This window comes from Aedes aegypti, chromosome 3, assembly GCF_002204515.2.
Source record: "Aedes aegypti strain LVP_AGWG chromosome 3, AaegL5.0 Primary Assembly, whole genome shotgun sequence".
Taxonomy (NCBI): Eukaryota; Metazoa; Arthropoda; class Insecta; order Diptera; family Culicidae; genus Aedes; species Aedes aegypti.
This window is the reverse complement of record NC_035109.1, coordinates 335,537,089-335,550,447: the sequence shown is the minus strand read 5'-3', so window position 1 is coordinate 335,550,447 and position 13,359 is coordinate 335,537,089.

Genomic DNA, 13,359 nt, shown 5'->3' with positions numbered 1-13,359 from the left:
CCATTACGAAAAGATCCTGGACCGACCGGGAATCGAACCCAGACACTTTCAGCATGGCTTTGCTTTGTAGCCGCGGACTCTAACCACTCGGCTAAGGAAGGCCCCAAGCCGTCAGCATCACACTTCGTTTTAACGACCAAATGAGCCTTACATCGAGTCGGATTTCCATCAGCACCACACTTCGTTTTAAATACCCATTTGCATTTGATAGTTTTCCTACCCTTGGGGAGCGGGATAAGGGGCCAGGTGTTGTTGGCCACCTGCGCATCAAATGCCTTATGCATGGGTCGCTGCCATGCGTCGCTATCTATACGAGCCAGCGGCTCTTGATGCGAAGCGGAATCATCTCCTAATCCGGCATCCATGCCAGCTGTATTTGTCACAAGACCATCGTCATCGCATGGTCCATCAGTGGAACCGTCATCAGGGAAACCATGGAAGTCGCTCGAATCATCGTCGGAGATTGGCTGATACTGATAAATATAGCAAACCACCGAAGAGGCTCTGGAACTTCTCATTGTTCGGCAGACCCTCCAGCTCCTCCTTTTGCTGTAGGTATCCGACGTACATAGGAAATCGTGATCCCTTAGCTTCCGTAATTCCGAACTGTGCAACCAACTTGTAGATGTAAGAATTTTGTTCCAAGCATTGGGCGTTGTTTTTCTGCGTCACTCTTATTCCCAAAAAATGCTTTACTTCACCAAGTGTCGTTATTCGGAACTCACTAGCCAAGGCCTTCACAACTCCTTTGTAGTCTTCGTCGCGTGATGTGGCAATTAGCATATCGTCGACATACCTCAGAACATACATAGGTTTAGTATTCGCCTGCCGGAATCCAAGTTCCTTCATAACATCATTCAGCTTTTGATTCCAAATCCTGACTAATTGCTTCAACCAAGGCTGGTTCATTGTACTCTGTAGTCAGAGTAAGGTTATCTGACTTAGTCAGAGTAAGGTTATCTGACTTACTCCGATCTGCTGGATTATCAAAACCAAGATCCAAATTATCGCAAGAGTGTTCTCCAAAACCACTGAATTCTTCATCACTGTCACTATCTGCATCCGACTCAAACACTTGGATCATGCTCATGTGCGGCTTCGTACGGTGCCAAACCTAGTAGGAAGTCTGCTGCACCGGTTTCGCTGGAAACATATTCTGAAGATGGTTGGCTGTGTTCACCGCCTCGGCCCAGTACTGATAATGCAGCCCAGAATCGATGACCTCAAACGAATCTTCGAGCTCCATCAGGTATTCTTCGATGATGTTGTCCCGCGTGGTCACACTTTGCTTTCTTCACGGCAATGGAACTAATGTTCTTGACTAGCCGTAGACAAAAAATAGCTGCCGTCATCTGCCGCTGCATAAGTTATCCAGGATTTTGTAAAACACTGTTTCTTGACGGTTTTTACTAAAAGTATCATTAAATCTGGAAACTTTGCTAGTAAATGATGTAAATTTACTAACTTCGTCTTGCTATCAAGTAGGCTGTTGAAAAACGCCTTGAAAATTCTCATATAAAATAACAGTTCTGTTCACTCTTGTTTTTTCGACATTCCCGGTGAATATTATGAACTTTTTGTACATACAAACACGTCGGAACACTTCACGAACATTTCAGAGAAAGAATTTTTGAAATCTGGTGGCCCGTTCGCAAGCCATTTCGTGACATACAAACACCACTCCATTTTTATTTTATAGACTAGTGGTCCCGGCAAACTTCGTCTTGCCATCAAGTACTTACTTGATACTTGATGGGCTACAATTCGCTAAGATGAATCTGCGCCGAATGGATGAGTCTTCTCCACTGGGCTCGGTCCTGGGCCAATCGCTTCCAGTCGCCCTGAACGTTAAGCGTAGCGTTAGCGTTAGCGTAGTTACGGTATACTTCGTAGATTGGATACTAGCAACATTCATGTTTCTTTTTAATAATCTCATCCTGACTACTTTCAAGAACAAGGCAGGGGAGTATACCTTGTTCAAATCATAAACAAGAAAACTAAAAGCATGAATATCGCTATTCCCGGCCACGCCCATCTTTACCGTAACTTGGGATAGGGGAAGGAAATGTTGATGTAGCACTTACTTAATGAGAGGCCACCGACTCAGCGACACCCTCATAAGTGCTACGGAGTTGGGGGTTGGGGAAGGTATATTTTCAGGATTCGCCTAGAAAGCTGGCGATAGACCATAAATATTTGTTGTTTAAGCGCTTTCAAATTAATCTTTTGAATGCCGGCAATCAAAAGAGAAAACAATAGCTTATTTATCGTATAAATAGTATTTCGCGAAATGCTTGTCGATTGTGCAGTAATATTTTTGCTCAATAACCAGTAAAAAGCAAAACCGATCCCTCCAGGGTCATCGGATTGTATAAAATAACGACAAGCGTAAAAAAAAAATCTCCGGCGACGAAAACATGCGCGAAACCGTGAGCCAAATCTATCGGACGACGCAAAACCGAACTGTCCTGCTTGGGCTTCACGAAGCACTACCCAGCAAGACGCTCCAAAACAGGAAAAAAAAATCTCCGGCGACGAAAACATGCGCGAAACCGTGAGCCAAATCTATCGGACGACGCAAAACCGAACTGTCCTGCTTGGGCTTCACGAAGCACTCTTCCAGTCGCCCTGAACGTTAAGTGCCCTTAAGTCCTCCTCAACCGCAAAAAGCCATCGTGTGCGCGGCCTGCCACGAAGTCGGCGGCCTCGTCCGGGTTCTCTGTTGAATATTATCTTTGTTTGTCGTTCTTCCGGCATACGGGCAACGTGACCAGCCCAACGCAGTCTGCCGTGTTTTATGCGCTTGACAATATCCAGCTCTTTATACACTTGGTACAACTAGTGATTCATGCGACGCCGCCAGATGCCGTTTTCTAGTTTACCGCCGAGTATTGTTCGCAGCACTTTACGTTCAAACACCCCGAAAGCTCTCCGGTCGACTTCCTTCAATGTCCATGATTCATGGCCATATAGGACAACCGGAAGGATCAGTGTCTTGTATAACGCGAGTTTTGTTTTCGTTTGCAGGCTACGGGACTTCAGCTGGTTACGGAGCCCGTAGAAAGCCCGACTCGCAGCTGCAATACGTCTTTTCACCTCGCGGGTAACATCATTATCGCATGTCACTAGTGTTCCAAGATACACAAACTCTTCCACCACTTCAAACTTTTCACCACCTAGCACCATTTCACTACCACTAACACGTCCGGACCCACGTTGACCACCAGCTATCATGTACTTCGTTTTTTTGGTGTTGATCGTGAGCCCAATCCTCGCTGTCTCCCTCTTGAAAGGCACGAACGCCTCTTCCACTGCCCGACGGTCAATCCCGATGATGTCGATATCGTCCGCAAAGCCAAGGAGCATATGAGAACGTGTGATAATGGTACCGCTTCTCTGCACACCGGCTCTCCTGATAGCACCTTCGAGCGCTATGTTAAACAGCAAGTTAGAAAGAGCGTCACCCTGTTTCAATCCATCTAAGGTTACGAACGATGACGAAATCTCGTCCACCACCCGCACACTTGATTTCGATCCATCAAGCGTTGCACGAATCAGTCTAATCAGCTTACGATGAGAGGGGTTCCAATAAATTGGTCAGATGAAGTTAAGTATCTAGGGCTCATGCTAGATAAGAATTTAACTTTCAAAAATCACATTGAGGGCATTCAAGCCAAATGTAATAAATATGTAAAATGTCTCTATACCCTTATTAATAGAAAATCAAAACTTTGTCTTAAGAACAAGCTTTTGATATTCAAACAAATTTTCAGGCCAGCCATGTTGTATGCTGTACCAATATGGACTAGCTGTTGTAATACCAGGAAGAAAGCTCTGCAGAGAATTCAAAATAAAATTTTGAAAATGATTCTGAGGCTTCCTCCCTGGTATAGTACCAATGAGTTACATAGAATATCCAATGTTGAAACATTGGAACAAATGTCAAATACAATCATTGAAAATTTCAGGCAAAAATCGTTACAATCTTCTATTCAGGGTGTCTACTACCTGGAAAAACCTGGAAAACCTGGAATTATCAGGGAATTTTATTCAACCTGGAAAAAACCTGGAATTCTCAGGGAATTTCGATTACAATCAGGGAAATTATTTTGAGGCATTAATGCATGATAGAATGTGTTTACGACAAAGGATTTTTGCGTCAAAATCTAGAGCAACCATTATTTGCAAGAAAATTCTTGTCTATCGAAAAAATGTTCGGCTGCGCCGCTATCAAAACATTTTTTGAGCTGTTCAAGGAGGATCCATTCGAATATAAAATGTTATCGACTTACCAAAACATGATTCACAATTTTGATTTCTTCTTCTTCTCTCTGGCGTTACGTCCCAACTGGGACAATGCCTACTTCTCAGCTTAGTGTTCTTATGAGCACTTCCACAGTTATTAACTGAGAGCTTTCTATGCCAATTGACCATTTTTGCATGTGTATATCGTTTGGCAGGTACGAAGATACTCTATGCCCTGGGATGTCGAGAAAATTTCCAATCCGAAAAGATCCTCGACCGGTGGGATTCGAACCCACGACCCTCAGCATGATCATGCTGAATAGCTACGCGTTTACGCGTTATCTGGGCCCCCACGATCACGATTTTAATATCTCTATATTTAATCAGTAAAAGATTAATATATCTAGGGCCGATAGCTGGTTTCTTTTTAGAGAATTGGTCTTTATTTTCATGCAATTCTCTAAAAAATATCTACTTTTAATGAAAGTTATTTAATCATCATAATTATCTGCAAGCAAGATAAGGAAAATAGAGGATTCCTTATCTTGCTTGCAGATAATTATGATGCTAAATTTCTTCTTAAATTTTTCAAGAACAGCTCCAGGAATTATCCTAGTGGTTTTTCCAGAGATTTCATTTAAAATACTATCAGGAACTATTACAGGGTTTCCTCCATAAATTCTTCAAGAAATTCCTATACCAATTTTTTCAATAATTATTCAAATGATGCTTAAAGGTATTTCTCCTGAATTTGCTTCTGGAAATCCTCGAGTACTTCAATGTTAATACCTCCAGTAATTTTCCCAAGGATAACTTTGAACAATTTTCCAAAGACTATCCTAGGACTTCCTTCAGATATTTTTCACTAACTTTTCAACCGAATTCTTCAGATCTTTCTATGATTTCCACGGTTTTTTTTTCAGAAGACCCATAAATGTTTATTTCAAAGTTTATGGTAAAACTCGTTCAAGGATATTTTTTTCAAAAAAACACGACAATAACGCCATTTCATCTACGGTTATTCCAAAAAACTGCTCCAAAAATTTCTCGAGAAATTATTCGAGTGAATCTATTAAGAACATTTCAAATAAATCCTCAAATTTTACCTGTGTTTCAATATTGAGCTTCCCTAGTTTTTTTTTTCTATGAATTTCTCCAGCATTTTATCCACGGATTATTGGAGCTCTTTCAAACATGTTTAAATGAATTAGTCAAAAAATTCCCATGGAATATTCAAAAGTTCATTTAAGGTTCCACACCAGTAAACACCACAGGATTTTTTTCACGAAATCCTCCGATCATTCCCACACTTTTGTGGATTTCGTTCTATGTTTTTTTCAGGAGTTCCTTCACAAAATCCTGCGGGATTTTATCCAGAGATTCAATTGATATTTTTTTTTCAATTATCTTAGCAATAATATGGAAAATCTTGTAAAACTTCTTTAACAGTGAGCTCTTATAGAAATCCTTACTCATAAAGGATGACTTAAGAACCCTAAGATTCGCTTTAGTAATACGCCACAAGTTTTTTTAAACAAATTCTCAGCTTCCTGGAAAATTTCATTCACATTTTCTTGGAGAAATACATAGAAAACTTCTGGAACAATGCTCGCAATTTTTTGAAAACATCAATGAGAAGTGTCTTAGAAATATTGGATGACTTCCCAAAAAAATCTTAGAAGTAATCTCTGGAGAATTTCCTAAAGGTATCCTTAGCGAAATTTCTAGTTAAAATCTTATGTAACTTCTGAAGAACAATTTTGTAGAAAATCCTGAAAAATCCTTGGAGACAACTGGAGTAGTTTCTGGTTGAATATTCCAACATGTTTAAACGACACTCTTGGAGGATGTTCTAGAAAATCCGTTGGAAAAATCGTTCCCGGTTTTCTAGAAAAAATCAGGAATAATACATGAAGTAATTCCTGTTAGAATCCCTGATGTCTTCTTCTTCTTCTTTCTGGCGTTACGTCCCAAGTCAGACAAAGCCTGCTTCTCAGATTAGTGTTCTTATGGGCACTTCCACAGTTATTAACTGAGAGCTTTCTTTGCCGATTGACCATTTTTGCATGTGTATATCGTGTGGCAGGTACGAAGATACTCTTATGCCCTGGGAATCGAGAAAATTTCCTTTACGAAAAGATCCTCGACCAGTGGGATTCGAACCCACGACCCTCAGCATGGTCATGCTGAATAGTTGCGCGTTTACCGCTACGGCTATCTGGGCACCTACTAATCCCTGATGTATTTAATTTTTAATATTTTGAGATCCAACACATTTTTTTTTAAGAATTTCCTTATTTTTAATATTTTTTTTTGTTGGAGAGATTTCATAGGAAATAATCACAAAAAAGAAATCTTTCAAATAAAGTTATATATCCATTCATCAAACCTGAAAAAAAAATTGTCGTAAGGCACGAGAAATTTCCAAAACAAGTCTTAGAAATATTCTCTGATAAATGTCTGGTCGTATAAAACTCTTTTCTCCTGGTTACTGTTAGGTTTCGTTTTTACTGTTTGGTCTCTTTTCAGTCTCTTTCTGGTTCCTGTTTCGCAACCAGAATAGCTTCATGCACAATATTTATAATAGTGGTCAAGGCAAACTTTGTCTTGTCATCAACTAGCCTGTTGGAAAACGTCATGTAGTTCCCCATACAGAGTAATACATTAGTCTTCTCCTCTTTTTTTCGATTATTTCGAGGACTTTTCTGAACATTTTCCTCGCACGAACATGTCGCACCTTTTGTCGAGTGAAACAATAAAAAAAACTTATGCTAATCTGTTAATCCGCTCTAAAGCCATTTCGTGACATACAAACACCACATTTTATTTATATAGATGTTTGATTAAAAAAAGAAAGTAATCTGGATTTTAAACAAATTTAAATTTACAATTTCGTAACAATTATGATTAACCCTCTTTTTCGTACGCCTTCATTCGACTATTTCATTACCAAAAAAGCGTTTTTATAAAAAAAAATGCTTGAACAAGTAGGGTTGCAAATGGGCTAACTTATTCGAAACCAGTCCAAAACTAATTACTTGTTTTCCAACAGAAACATTATTGTCTATCAAAAAGTTTTTTTATTGGAACAGTTGAGTGTTGAGTTTAATTGATGTGTATAGAATCATATTACGTAACTAATTTATCTGATTCAGTGTGTCTTAAGTTTGTCGAAAATCGATGGAGCCCTTGAGCTTCCATAGGAATGGGAATGTTAATTTGAAACTCTTGAACATTTACGAATGAAATGTTCAAGAGTTCTAAAATGAGTTCTGAAATGATACACTTGGAAGTTCCGTTACATTCGCGATGATGAACAGAGCACTTACAAATGAAATCAGAGACTCCATCATTGGCAATCATTGCTCAGACGATTCGAACATTCATTAAAGAGAAATAAAGTAAATTTGAATAAAATTTAAACTTTGGTATTGTTAGCTCCTTCATATTGAAAAAGCATCAGCATGCGTTGAAAATGTCTTGAAGTGAATTTATACATTATTAAATCAAAAAAACTTCAAAATTTGTCATTATTTTGATTCAGCCCTATAAAATTAAAGTATTTCTTGAACCTGGAATTATTTTGTGAGCCCTGGAAAAACCTGGAAATATCAGGGAATTTCATTTCGGGAAACGAGTAGACACCCTGTCTATTGCCACGATTAATGCGTTATATGTTTAGGTTAAGTTAGGTTAAGTATATTAAAAACTTTTTTTTTTCTCTTATAAGCAGGTGAAATCAACTCACCTGTAAAACAAACTGAACTGCTACGGCAAATGAAATGTAATATGTTGTTAACAAAATGTTAATTAAATCTTAAATTTGTTTCACCAAATTAGGATGATAGTGTTGTCTAATAACACAGCCTCGGCCCTCTCGAAAAGCAGCTTGGTATTCGCCGACAAAGGACTCCTCATACGGTCTCAATCTGTTGAACAGAATTCCAGACATGATTTTGTACGCCATCAAGTAGGCTGCTGTAAAACGTCATGTTATCCCACATACAAAATGAAACATAAGTTTTCTCCCGTTTTCCCGATTTTTCCGGAGAATTCCCCAAACTTTTTCCTCGCACGAACACGTTGGATCCCTTGTCGAGTGCAACAGTGAAAAACTCACGTCAATCCGTTCATCCGTTCTCAAGCCATTTCGTGACATACAAACACCACTCCATTTTTATTTATATAACAAGATTTTTAAGCTTCGAAAACTAGATAATTTTTTTTCTAACAATTTTTTTTATGAAAAAATGATCAAAATTGATTTTTTGGCTGTTTTTACTAAAGTGTCATACAGCGCCATCCACGTCAGTGATAGAGTATAAGTGTCTGAAGAAAAGTTTTTGCTGCGAACTTCCATGACGACCAGCGATGGCATTTTCTAATGCGACTGGCTCATAACTTGTAGAGAGTAGCTAAAGACGTTTGTCTTTTGGTAGTCGTTGAAAAGGACCTAATTTATTTTCTGAGAACTCTTACAGCTATACATATCGAGAGGGATTCGCGATAAGGGCCTATCTGACAAATCAATAACAATGAGAAAATAACCAATGAAATTTTTATGCGCAATTTTTAATCCCAATTGGAGAAAATATACTCCAACTTTCACTATTTCACTTTAATACACATTTCATAAACCTAGTTCCAAAATCCCCATCAATACCACACACATCTCCTTCAATTTTCCTTAAACGCACTCAAGAATGCCAGTATCGCCCAATGTTATGAGCCTGTAATCGATATTATTTTCAGTGTCGCCTATTACTTTTGCGCCGTGTTTTCATTCTGGTTTCAATTAAGCCCGCCATGTACGCCTTGTTTATGTTTTGTTTGCAGTGTCGCCGTTTACTCTCGCCGTGTTTTGATTTCGATTTCAGATGCGCCCATCACTTTGATAAACAAAAACACAGGCGTAATCAATACAGTGTGTGGTTTTGCATGAGGTGAAGTTATTATTATTATTATCTTTATTAAGGAGATTTTCAGCCCTATGGCTGGTTCATCTCCGTACGAGAGAGCGTCATAGTGAGTGGCTCCCCTGGGCTAACTATAAATCACATTAGTATTACATAGCTGGTTTCAATTTGAAGACAAAGCTTTAAAAGTTGATTAATTTAAATGTTCTAGTGTGATGTTGAAATACAATTTTCCTTTCTCGTTGTCAGGTTTCGATGCGAGGTCCAGTTGATTGGAGAGAGATGATTATCAGATTTGGTGGTACAGATCGATGTGTTTTAGGTAATTCATCAGCCGAGTTATGCTATCGGAGTCGTTATTGAGCGCGGAGCGAATGCTTTCAGCAATGCCATGTGATGCTCGTGCCGCTAGGTATTGCGGGCAGTTTATGAGAAAGTGTTCTACAGTGTTTGGAACATTACATGCAGAACAGATTTTTCTAAAGGGTCCGTCAGACCCCATGTTATGCGAAACTTTGGTGTGCCCAGTTCTCAATCTAGAGAGGATCCTCTGGTCGCGATGCTTTTTTGGGTCTTCCCAGCGTGATATATCGTTTTTAATTTTTCGCAGGAAAGGTGTTCGCATATTGTGCCAACTCACTGCCCAAGAACTTCTTAAAGATGAGGAGATCCATCGTCTTATATCATGTCCAGGAACTTTTCTTGTGTAAAACGTAGCGCTTCTACCAGATGCTGCAAGCCGGTCTGCTTCCACATTTCCACGTATTCCACAGTGGCCAGGAATCCATATAAATACCGTTTCAGGAGGTGCTTGCACTTGGATTGCCTGAATCCAAGGATGTCGTGCTACATCGGATGATAAGGCTGTGACGACACTGGCTGAATCAGTCAGTATGGCAATTGGATTTGGTGATGGGATAGTGCAAGCGATTAGGACAGCCGCGGCTTCCGCGGAGAAAATAGAACATGGATCAGGAAGACGATAGAAACGGCTGTTCTCATGGTCGGTAATACCCATGCCTACTTTGTCCTGTACTTTGGAACCGTCCGTGTAGCGGTGTGTATAGTTTTGATATTTACTACAGCGGGGATTCGCTGGTTGGAACACAACTGCCTTCCATCTAACGAACCCGACCCGTTAGTTGGAAAGACTGACAGCTGGTGAAAATGCTCCAGACTAACGCATCTGGAGCGCTAATCGTCACGAAACGCACATATACATACACATTTGTTCTATATATGGAGATTTCAATGCGACGGTTGTCAGACGTCAAAGTTTGTTTGACATCTTCTCCTGACATTCGAGTGCTTTTTAGTTGGAATTTTTTCCAACCAGCGAACATCCAACCATCGAGTCATTCCATGTAGCGGACCCCCAACGAGCGAATCCCCACTGTACCAAGAAGCTCAGCTACACTAGTCATCACCGCCTGGGAGTTTGCACCAGCTCTAAAACGAGTTTTTATTGACATTTCCACCTTGAGACGTGGCGAATTCCAACTCCTGGCTCCATTCCAATGAGTTTCCGCCACTGGAGGGAGCACTTTGTTGGCGTGTACTTGGAGGAGTCGGTTCGCCTCATCAAGGAGAAGAACTCCACCACTGCATGGTGTCGTCTTTTCTAGAAAACTTACTGCCCGTTTGCATACCGTCTCCGTAACTAAGCGTTCGAAAGGAAGCCTGCCGCTTTCTACGCACGCGGCATCAGCAGGTGTAGACGGCAACAACCCGGAAATGATACGGATTGATTGGTGATACACAGGGGCAAGCGTGGTTGCTAGTGCATCTGTTGATAAACATGTTAGTTCAATTCCGTAGAGGAGTCTGCTGTCTAGAATTGCACTGGCTACCCGAAGACGTACATCACGATTAGACATTTTGTGGCGCTTGGATAAAATTCGTAGGAGGTTCAACCGAGTTTTACAGCTCTGTTTCACTTTCTTAAAGTGATCGTGGAAAGTCAGATGGCGATCTATGTTAATTCCTAGAACCCTCACTGATTTTTTCAAAGGGATTGGCAGGCCATTTGCTGAAACTATTGAACGGATTGGACGGTGAGACGCTTTACACAGATGCATAATGGCACTTTTATCGGTCGATATTACAAAGCCCGACTTAGTTGCCCATTTGGCCACTGCGTTCACGGATGCCTGTAGTTTTCGGCGGAGGGCCTTTTCAGTTGATCCTACAGTGATGAGCATAATGTCGTCCGCATAGACGAAAATGTAAATTTCCTTTGGGAGGCTCGTGAATATATCATTCATCGCCACCAAGAAGATGGTGACGGCTATAACTGAGCCTTGTGGCACGCCAGTTTGTTCCGAAAAGTGTTTGGAACGATGATTTCCAATACAAACTTGAAAAGTTCTATTCTGGAGAAAATTTCGCAGGAAATGCAAAATGTGACCTGATAGACCCCATTTGTTGAGCTGTTGAATGACTCCAGGTGTCCAGGCGCGGTTGTATGCTTTCGCCAAATCTAATGCGGCGAGTTCGACGTGCTGATCTTTAGTTTTGGCGTCGCTTAGAACTTGCGCCAGAGTAGCAAAGTACGTACCTGTGCCGTGGCCGGAACGAAAGGCGTGCTGCCTGTGATCGAGGAGTTCATTGGATTCTAGGAAGTGGGTTAGTCGCCGGTTTACCATTCTCTCCATTACCTTGCTGATACAACATGTTAAGGAGATCGGACGAAAATCTTCAGGTGCAGAGGTAGAAGATCCATTTTTCGGAAGGGGGATCACCAAGCTACTCTTCCATTCTTGTGGTAGGGTGTTTCCTGACCACTCCTTATTTAGCAGTCGAAGGAGGGTAACTTTTCCTCTAGGTGTAAGGTTTTTTAGCATGGGGTAGCCTACCTCGTCCGCACCTGCGGATTTACCTTTTACATTTGGCTAAAGCCATTTCGAGCTCAATTAGACGGAAAGGTTCGTTAATGGGTAGGCCTGCAGTGTCATCAGGAATTTGTATTCTATCTAGATCGTCTACGGTGGCTTGATTTTGGCGGATGAAGTTGTCGCTGTATTTGTCGAATGCTGACAGGGATGCAAAATAATAGCCTAGTGCATCAGCGATGATACCAGGATCTCTGGTAATAACCCCCTCATGGCGGATAGCCATGCCGCGGGTTTTGCGCTTTCCACTGAGAGCATTAACTTTTCCCCATATCTCAGATGAAGATTGATTGGAATTTATTCCATCTAAGAAATTTTCCCAACTCTGATCTTTCGCGTCTCGAATAACCTGTCGACATTCATTCCGTTTGATTTTATATAACGAAATGGCTGACTCTTTGTCAGGGTGATCTACAGGCAGACGCTTCGCAGCTCGTAACGCCTTTCTCCTTGCTTTTGTTGCTTGTTTTGTCTCCGGGGACCACCAGGGCAAAGCTTTGCGGCCGGGTTTTGCGCTAGTCCTTGGAATACATGTTGTGGCAGCCTGATAAATAGCTTGTATGAAGTCTTGAAGATTGTTATGTTCGGAGATGCAGAGATATTCGTCGATTGCTGTTTGGAAGGAGGTCCAATCCGCTTGATCGTATATCCATCGAGGGCGGCGCGTTGTCTCCGGAGGTAATTGGCAAAGTGAGATAGTGATTGGATGGTGATCGCTGCCGAGCGGGTCGTCGCCAATACTCCAGAGTAATCGACTGACTATGCTAGGGCTTGCTAGCGATACATCAACAGCGGACTCGTGTTGACCCTTAGTGAACGTGATGGAGCCATCGTTGAGTATTACCAGGTCCATAGCTTCTGTGAGCTCAAGTAAGGTTTCCCCTCGCTTGTCTGATCTAGGGCTTCCCCATGCAGCATGATGACCGTTGATATCGCCGAGAATCAGTTTTGGGCCTTGTATAGATTCCAAAACTTGTGAAAAGGCATTTTTCAAATTTGGTATTTTGCCGCATGGCAGATAAACACTAACCACCGTTACTGGAAACGGATCATTAAGCGTAACGGCAACGATGGGAAGGATTGTATCTAATTGTATTGTAGAGAACTGAATAGATTCTAGTACTCCAATGGCAACTGAGTGGTAAACATTTGAATTCCTTTTGTATGTCCAACGGTAGCGACCGCCAAGCAATCGGTTCATTTTATCCACGGTGGTACGGTGAACTTCTTGGATAGCCAGGATAACTGGTGGGTTGCTTTGTATAAGGCATTCTAGGTCGCTGATGTTATTATGGAATCCGTTCATA